This window comes from Neodiprion fabricii, chromosome 7, assembly GCF_021155785.1.
Source record: "Neodiprion fabricii isolate iyNeoFabr1 chromosome 7, iyNeoFabr1.1, whole genome shotgun sequence".
In the NCBI taxonomy this organism is placed as follows: Eukaryota; Metazoa; Arthropoda; class Insecta; order Hymenoptera; family Diprionidae; genus Neodiprion; species Neodiprion fabricii.
In genome coordinates, this window is record NC_060245.1 from 15564124 (window position 1) to 15573803 (window position 9680).

Sequence of the window (9680 nt, forward strand, 5' to 3'; positions counted from 1 at the left end):
CCAACACTAACCTAAATAAGACTTATGGAGATTTTTTCAAAGGTTTTCTCATCTAACCTACTTCTTTATTCAGACTGTATCGACGACTAAGCAGAATGACATCGAATCTCAGTATTCGGTTCAAAAACATCGTATTTCAGATTTTGATCCCCAATCGTCGTACCTCACAATTTGATTTAGAACCGTCGCATCTCAGTTCACGATTGAGTAATTCCAGTTAGCTGAAGAAGCCGATGAGCAACTCACTGCACTGCGGTGCAAACGAGAGGACACCCGGTAGGTACCGAGAGTGGCGTCTATTTACATTTTACATTATAGGTAGTTAATTATGCTGTGTTATAATACACCTGAGGGATTCCCCCACTTTACCTCTACCTGTCTGTTTTCATAGTCGTGGTATCAGTCGAGATAATAATTCAAATTATTCGAGATTTTTCCTAGACACACGTGTCCAAGTACAGAACTTCTGAACTATTGCACCGATAAAAATTTCTAGTTACGGTTACTGTACAATCGATAGCTATTTTCATTTTCACCACAAAAAATGAACAAAGAACATAAATAGTTCTGAGCAAAACACGAAAATGAGTAGACTAGCGGTAACCAGAAAATCTAGTACGTCAATATTCTTTTCGGTGATGGTCACTGGTGTACTATATTTTCTTATAACTTTTGTAATAATATAGTGTAAGTGCAAAAATGAATTATAGAGCTCGACTGAAAAAATGTAGCAAGCTGAACTAGCAGATGATGTTGCAATAACCAGGAAAAGTAGTATCAACTAACTATAGTCGCATTAAATAATTATACTTGTACCTGCACATTTTCTTGTCATTCTAAAAAAATTCGATCAGTCGTTGTAAATATAATATACGAAATTTTTCTCGATGTCCATTTTCGATTGTTTTTTTTTCCCTTCATTCAACCAGCGTAAGTCAGAAATCCGTATAGTCCGGTTCAAAAGTCCTAATAACAAAATTTGTCATTTTGAAAGATACGTGGGCCATGAAAAAATTTTTTTCAAATATTTTAAAAATATTTACTATAGCGCAAAACATTCCGCATCCAAAAAATCGACTTTTGAAGGACATTTTTTTTTTCAACTATCGTTGCAATGACGAGGTTGAGTTTCTGGGATTTTTACCAAATCCTCTCAACCATCTTCGTGTATTGATCTTCGCATGTAATTCGGTGAAACATCCTAATTTGTAAAATCGTGATCAACATTATACATTCAAAGTTTCGATAACGGTTTCTTAAACGCAAAGCTCATCAACTTCGGGAAAACGGCGTTCTTCAGGAATTTCAAACAATAAGTTATTGTCAGCTTTTCATTACTGATGAAAATGTGGCTACCAATTCTAATCGATGAAAGCAAGCCATCAAAGTATGGTTAAACTACATTCATGTCCCGAATTGAATTGCGGATGATGCTAATTTCATAGTCGAAAATTGAATAATAACCTTGTTCAAGCAGACTTTGAGAGAGCTCATTTAGCCCTCCATCAACTCCTTTCATTAGAGTCTAGCTGGAATTGGTTAACTATTCTTACTCAAAGTCGTGCGCATCATGAAGCCTAGGCAACCAAAAGATTTTCATGTCTCCCTGAGCAGAAAATTGAAATAAACCGAGGTGAAAAATTCATTTACCGCGAATAATCGCGATTGCATGTTCGAGTAATTTTCCATATATTGGTTATCCTTCTTCTCCGTGATATTTCATCAACAACAAACTGTTGCATGCACCAATGGTTTCTTTTTCTACACATTTTGGTTCGCTTCTATTTCTTGCGTAGGTAGTAAATTTAGTAGTATCCTAATCTTGAACCGGTTAGAAAAAGATGTCCTTGATAAACCGAAAACTTTTCCTTTCCAAACTGCATCGCATCTTATTTGAAAAGAGTTCTAAACAACGTTGTGATCTCGGAGATAATTATTACTTTCATTAAACGTCCTGTATTTACGATTATCTCAAATTTTTCAATCTAGAATGGACATCGTAACCTCTTTATTGTAGAAAAATCGCTCTAATAAACTCGACGGTCTCATGTTTTATCCTAATATTTTAAATCAGCACAACTGTAGAATATACTGCAGATGTATATTTTTTTCTTAAATATGAAATACTTACGTTTATTTTTCAAACAAAAGCGTTCCAGAGCAGTTTTCTCATAAGACACTGTGTAAAAAATTCGACTTTGCACCGTCTGTTTCTCTCTTATTACGTCGATGAAATCCCTACAATGTTTCATGTATGAGCGATTACTATCCATCTTTGGTATACTAATTGTATTAAAATGTAAAGAAAACATCATGTGATATGTATTTTTGGTACATGTCAAAGCATACCTATTTTATTTTACATATAAGCAATCAAATTGATGGCATCTTGTCGGTTTAGGTAAACGTGGGTAATAGTAGATTTGAATATCCGTCTGTCTATTGTCGAACGGAAAGCTATTCCATGAATAAGTCAGTATTCATTCGTATTCCGAAATGTAAACCACAATGATGACCTAATTTTATAGTACCAAAGTGACTTCAGAAAGAGCACGATGATAGATGCATAGGAAAAGTTTAAGCTTCTACAAAAAACTAAAATTTGTAGCATTTATTTCAAGATGTTACGATGCTGATTAATAATTGGACAAATGAGGTGCAAACGGATTTGTAAAAATTACACTGATTGTGAATTAGCTGGTGAATTGTAAAATATATATCCTAAACGAAGGCAGAGATTGATGCAAAGGCATTCAAGTGAATTACAGGAGTATAATTATGAACTACAAACATTGGTTGAATTTGAATTTGAACAAATGATTAGTTTGGATAAAATATACGCAAGATGAGTTACGGGTGGAACATGGAAGTGGTCAGTGAGTCAGAGTTTGTTCGTCAGGTCGCTAGAAAAGTGGATGTAAAATAAAAAACTGAATTTTATCAATATTTATATAAATATAGCTACCGTTGTCGGTGGCGGTTTTTTTTTTTTTTTGTTTATATTAAGGATCAACTTGTAGCAGCGACACGTAGTGGCGGTTGCATAAACTGAAGACTGCTGTAATATTAGTCAGTCCATAGTTTCGCGAATAATTGATTATGTGTACGTACATGTTTGATTTTGGAGTGTGCTTTTTTTAATATTGTCAGCTCACACTTCCTTTTTACTCCATGTTTTTTGGTCTGTTTTTCGCTTGTCTTTTTCTTTCAATCAATGTTTCCAACAATAAGAGAAGTGGAATATACGCTATTGGTGAAGAATGTCAAAGGATGATGGCCCCGTATTCGTAATGTATTGGATTATTCAAAATTTCATTGGCACTCATTTGAAAAAGAAAATCAAAAGTCACTATCCTCGTAATAAGAATTGACCAAAACTGCAAGTCTATGCCCACGGTCTTACACACAGGTCTGGACACTCTGGTGGTGGGGGTATGTCCTCTCATTGAAGCACCGGCCGTTTCGCCTAGTGACTACGAGTGTCGCTGCTATCGAGGGATTCCGGCTGTGCGAGAGAGATGGAAACAGGTTGTTGACCGTCCGTGGTTTTGAAACCTGTTTCCATCTCTCTCACACAGCCGGACTCCCTCGATAGCAGCGACACTCGTGGTCACTAGGCGAAACGGCCGGTGCTTCTATAAGAGGACACCCCCACCATTGAAATTTTGAGCGAGTTTCCAGACCTGTATGTAAGACCGTGTCTATGTGTACTGCCGCGAGCATTGACGAAAGATCGTTAAAGACAGACAGCCAACTATCATTGTATTTGAAACTAGCGAAAAAGCGTTCAAGGAGTTGGGTTAATAGAAATGTCCTACACTTACCGACCGCGTATGAGATTATAAGTTTAATTATATCGGCAAAGGAGATAATTTTTGTAATTACAGAGCGAGCGAGTTTTTTTAATTTTGATTGATTAATTCATACGTGCCACTTTATTCTTTGTACATTTTGACACAAAATCGACTTGTTTTGTCGACGAAGTAATGAAAATCGCAATTATGTATGAAAGTGAAATACTTGATGTTAATGTACCTAACGATTCGCCTCTTCAGGAAACGACCAACCGAAAATGCTTAGATCTGTATTTAAGCTTCTGTCTAGTTAACCTTTCTGAGCAAAAATCGAATCAATATCTCTTTGAGCGGAAAAATATTGAGGAATCCATGAAACCCCATTTTACCTCTTTCACCCCCCTGAGAGTTAGAATGTAGAAAACTGCCTCCTTATGTCAGTCAAAAACCCTGGATCTGAAACCATAAAATTCGGGGGGTATTTGTCTTTCATAAATTAACCAGTAACTAACAATGAGCATTGTGGAGTCGGTTAGGATATATTTCTTTATACCTATAAAGTAAAAACTGACTCAGATATAACTTTCGCGTTTTTTCCTTTGACGTTTAAAAGAATGCTATAGTATGATGTGTGCGGATTTTCGGAGCCTACTTGGCGGTATGAGATCGTCACGGTATTGTGAGTGTCTTTACCGTGTGAGATAAAGATTAAGATAAATGACATAAACTGCTTCCTCTTAGATGGTAAAAAATAAGGATCGGGTTAGCCGAACCGAAAAAAAGCCTACGCTAGTTAAATATGCGCCTCGCAGACTCGGGGTTTCAAGTCAGAGCGCGATTTTCAGAGATTCGGGTTATTAAGCAAGAGCTCCTTTTTGAAGAGACGAGTTAAAGTTAGTAACATTATCGTAACGAAACATTGAGTAAACAATCACTATTTTCCTAATTTTATAACGATTTTTAAAGAATGAAGATTTCGAACTATGAATGTGTTTTATGTTATTCCGGTTTACTGAATTTTAGAGAGTTCCAGAATCGTGATATAACTGTTTTCCCTCGGCACGAATTGTTATGATAACATTACTAACTTCAATACAATGTTTTCAAGCGACAGCCGCTTCCCTCCTGAACCGGGTAATGCCACCGTGGTTAATGTGCTTACAAATTAAATTTTAAACGAAAGTTAACCTTAGGCTAAGAGTCTTTAAGCCGTGGATGTCTGTCTGCTTTGGAATTGTCCAGCAGCCTCCCCGGACTCGGGTGTTTTAAACCAGAGCCGATCAATTTACGGAGATCTTCCTTACCGTCTGCTATTCTGACCGAAAATAAAGATGGAATTTTATATGTACTCTGTCGGACAGAAAGGTAGATTCGTTCAACAAAACTTTTTAATCAATTAAAGAACACCAGTAACAGAAAAAAATAAAGAAATTGCCTCGATATAATTTAACCCTCCGCCGGCTATCCATGACGACATCGTCATATCTGACTTCGGCACGTCCTGGTATCTCGAGAGGGGGAGGTAAGGTGGATGCGGCTTGAGCCTCGCACCTAAAATAACTTCATGGCGAATACGCTACAAGCGCAAACACGTTAGTATGCGTCAAGACCTTGCGAAGTTACGACCGGGCGACCGTTCGAAGCTTGAAAGTGAACGAATTCGTCACCTATAGCTGGCGGCGTCAGTTTTTTCGACTTTTGAGACACATATAAAATCCACATTTTCTCGTTGAAAATCAGAGTTCCTGACCCTATTTATGAAGTTTACCTAAATTGTATGTTATGACACTGTTGTGCGAACTGTTTTTTCACCTTGCTAGAGGTTGTTTGCACGAACGAAGCGAGTCTGAACTGTCATATAACATGTCGATATTCATTTTTCCAATAATCAATTACATATTTTTGCGATAAATACATTGTGTTTTCAGAAATACTTTAATTTTATGAGAAACTTCTCCTTTCGCAGTAGCCCATTCTCAGGTGGTGATATAAATAGTTTTTTTGGAATTGAGCCCAATGTGAGTAGGTTTTTTTGAAAGACCACAGTATCAAGAATAAATTCCCAAAATATTTTTTCTTAATAGAAATTTGGGTTCAAGATATCGATTTTTTAGTGGAATGGTCGGGATTAGTCGTTTTGCATTGTTTATAAATTTCTATTTCTTGATTGGTCGAACATTTTGGAATATTGAGATGAGACCCAAAACTGGTTTCCTGAAATTTTTGGGAATTTTCGGATACTCCTAAGTGGGTTAAAAATAACCGATGACGACATCGTCATGGATAGCCGGCGGAGGGTTAAAAAAAATAAAAGAAACTAAATTTGCCGTCAGTATTTTTAGATACTGTCCCTGATCTATGTTAATCTTTGCGCTACTGGAAGAGCTTGAAGTTTTGTTATGACGTTTAAATAATTTGGCACTCCGTCTAAATTATTCTAAGTTATGTAAGTTCTATCAAGAGGCGCTTCCCTATCAGAACTCTATCATCTCAAAATTCTAAATGACTTGAAAATTCTAACAATAAGATCTGTCGGTATTTCTTGTCCATTTCTTCAATTTGACTGTGGCGTGCTCTGACGGTCGATTGTCACAGCCTCAAAACTGTCATTTACACCGCCTCTATCATGAGTCGGAAATTCTGTACCATCATGCTTCAACTACCCGCAATTGCAAGTTCTTCTTTGCGGTGCAATTATTACATGAAACCCAATTATTCTTGCATATATACACTGTTCAGGGTTGAACATAGAATGGGGCTATCATCGGTTGAATTGCACCGGTGATGCGTAGTCTTGCAGAATGGTCAACATAAGTGAGACGTGCGCACGAAACTTCATTACTTCACGATTTCGATGATTTTCGTGACTGTTAGATTCCATTATCCAAAAATCATAGTAAACGCATCATTGCGAAGATATGTTCAATTTTTGTCAAAATTGACTGGAACTTCATCTTATGATCTTATTGAAGGGTCGGTGGCTAGTAGCTGCCTGTTCAGAGGTTATGTCTAATGTTTTCACGTCTTCAAAGATTTTTAAAAGTACAAGTGAACTATAAAACTTTTTTATTTTAATCGTGTTTAGTTCCCGCAAACATTTTTTATTTTGGTCACAAGCACGCGGAAACTCAGTATAGTCCAGGATAGTTGGGTTTGAAAATGACAAATTGGATGGGCATGCCAAATTTTTTTAGAACAAATAGAGGGTCATTGGAGATGCCTAAATCCGCCGGAATCCAATAAAATGTCCTGGTGCTTCGTCCGCCATCTTGAAAAATAGGTAATCGTCGATATCTCGGCTCCTACTGATTGGATTCGCGTTTTTTTTTAGTTTTGTCGGAAAAAATATTCTCCACAATTTTGTTGGAAGAATTTTTTAATATCTGTAAAAGAAAAAAAGTTACAATAAAAAAAGTGCCATTAATTTATGGTTACTATTGTTTATTGCCCCCTTTTAATTTTATCGAAAAATTATTTGAATGAAAATTGTAGAGGACTCAATTTCAAACAATATCTTCATGAATTATATTGCGATAACTCAAATATTACCTGAAATAGAATGCGTCAAAGTTGTCTTTGTTCATGATAACTGAAAAAAATCCGAACGCAATTGAGTACAGTCAAAGTTCCCATAATTTAACTTCCCATATTTTGACCGTTTCCGTATTTCAATTTGGTGACCTTCACACTGTCGGTAGTTTCGAGTGGGGGCTGAAGGAGAAAATGAAAATATGGGAACGTGCCAGTCGCGACTAGTTAAATTGTGGGGACTTTGACCGTACTCAGTTGCGTTCGGATTCTTTTCAGTTATTACGAAAAAAGACAACTCTGACGCTTTCTATGTCAGGTAATGTTTGAGTTATCGCAATATAATTTATGTAAACATTTTTGGAAATTGAGTCCTCTAAAAGTTTTTTTTTTTTTTATTTTCGGATAGAATTAAAAGGGGCGATATGGCAAGAAACAATCGTAACCATGAATAAATAGAACTTTTTTTATTGTAACGTTTTTTCTTTCACCGATTTTAAAAGATTCTTCCAACAAAAGTTATGGACAATATTTTTTCCTACAAAACTGTAAAAATAAACGCAAATTCAACCAGTAGGAGCAAAGATATCGACGATTTTCCGTTTTTCAAGATGGCGGACGAAGCACCAGGAAATTTTGTTGGAATCCGACGGATTTAGGCATCTCTAATGACCCTGCACTTATCCTAAAAAATTTGGCTGGCCCATCCATTTTGTAGATATCTCGTACTTTTCGAGCTAACTATCCTGGACCAGTACATTTGTGTCGTATTTACTATGAACGCGCACTGAACTGAACTAATTGTAAGCCGACTTTCAATGCGGGCAAGTGGCTACTGAAGGTGAGATTTATTTTGCAACAGGCCCGCCCTTCCTAAGCGAATCATCTTTTTTGTATTTCTCGTTTATTCAATAAACAAATAAATGGAATCGGGCCCAAATGTGAACAGTCAATTTCTTTCTCTTGTACGTTGAATTAGTATTTTGTTATTTATGAAAATTAAATGTTTTGCCAATACGCATCACCATTTTCGTATTTTAAGCATTTTGCGGGCAGTAATGTCCATCGGTGAGAGATGCCTCCTATTCTGGATATAATTATAAGCAAAACATATTCGTATTCGTGCCATTCTTAGGCCAGGAAAATAAAAGTAGAATTTATAATAATTTTGCGTGGAAATAGTGATCAGCCGGTGAAGTTGCATTGTGCTCAACCATAAGCGCCACTTCGTGCTGCGGTGACTGCGCGAACTAAAAAGTGCCCAGTTGATGACCTCTCATTTTGCGTTGACTGAGGATATAAGTATATCTGCAGTTAACGTTTCTGGAAATAATTATAAATAAAATGTAATTTTATATATACCATTTTCACGCCAGGAAAATAAAAATAAAATTTATAATCATTTTGGGTATAAACTGCGATCAGCTGGTCAGATTCAGGGTTATGAAAAATACATTGTTTTATTATTGTACTATCAGTTGCATTACTCATTAATTTTGCAACGATTAATGCATTCTTTTTTTATTGTGATTTTTCCGACAATTTATAATGGGGCATCGTTGCATTATTCATTACATATTCAATGAATAATGCAATTTTTTCCCATTATGCATTATTTGAGTAACTAACAATGGCTCACTGTATTATTCAGTATACCAGTAATGGTTAATGCAATTTAAATAAATTACTCATTGATTTAGTACAGTAGAACCTCGATTATCCGAACCTCGATCATCCGAACCCTCAATTATCCGAACGACGGTTTGGTTTATCCGAACACTCAGTTATCCGAAAGTTGGCGTGAAAGATACATTTTTGCTCGCTGCCACCGCTGTGAGCAACAATGTATCTTTGCGAGAATTGCGGGCATGCAAAAACGCGCTACAGCCGTTCGTCAATATAAAATTGACGATTTTATAAAAAAAATATAAAAAAAGCTATTCGACTTTTTTCAGTCGTCAATACGTATGCCAAATCTTAATCGATATGTATGTAATGTTTTTATGTAAAAAAGGTGTTGTTCATGATCTCGTCCGAAAAACCCACGTTTCGATTATCCGAACTATTCTTGGTCCCAATTGGTTCGGATAATCGAGGTTTTACTGTAATGGTTCATGCAACTCGAATCAATTAATGAATGCTTTGGTAATTACCAATTGTGTTATCAACTATTGTTATTTATTCAAGTAACTACAAGTCCTAGTTTCGATGCATTGCCCATTATTTCTGTAATGGATAATGCGCTTTTTTTCAATTAATATTGTCGGACTCCTACTGAGTTTGCCTTGCGCCCGACCATAAGCGCCGATTCGTGCTGCGGTGACCGTGAGAACTAAAAACCGCCCAGGTGATGACGAT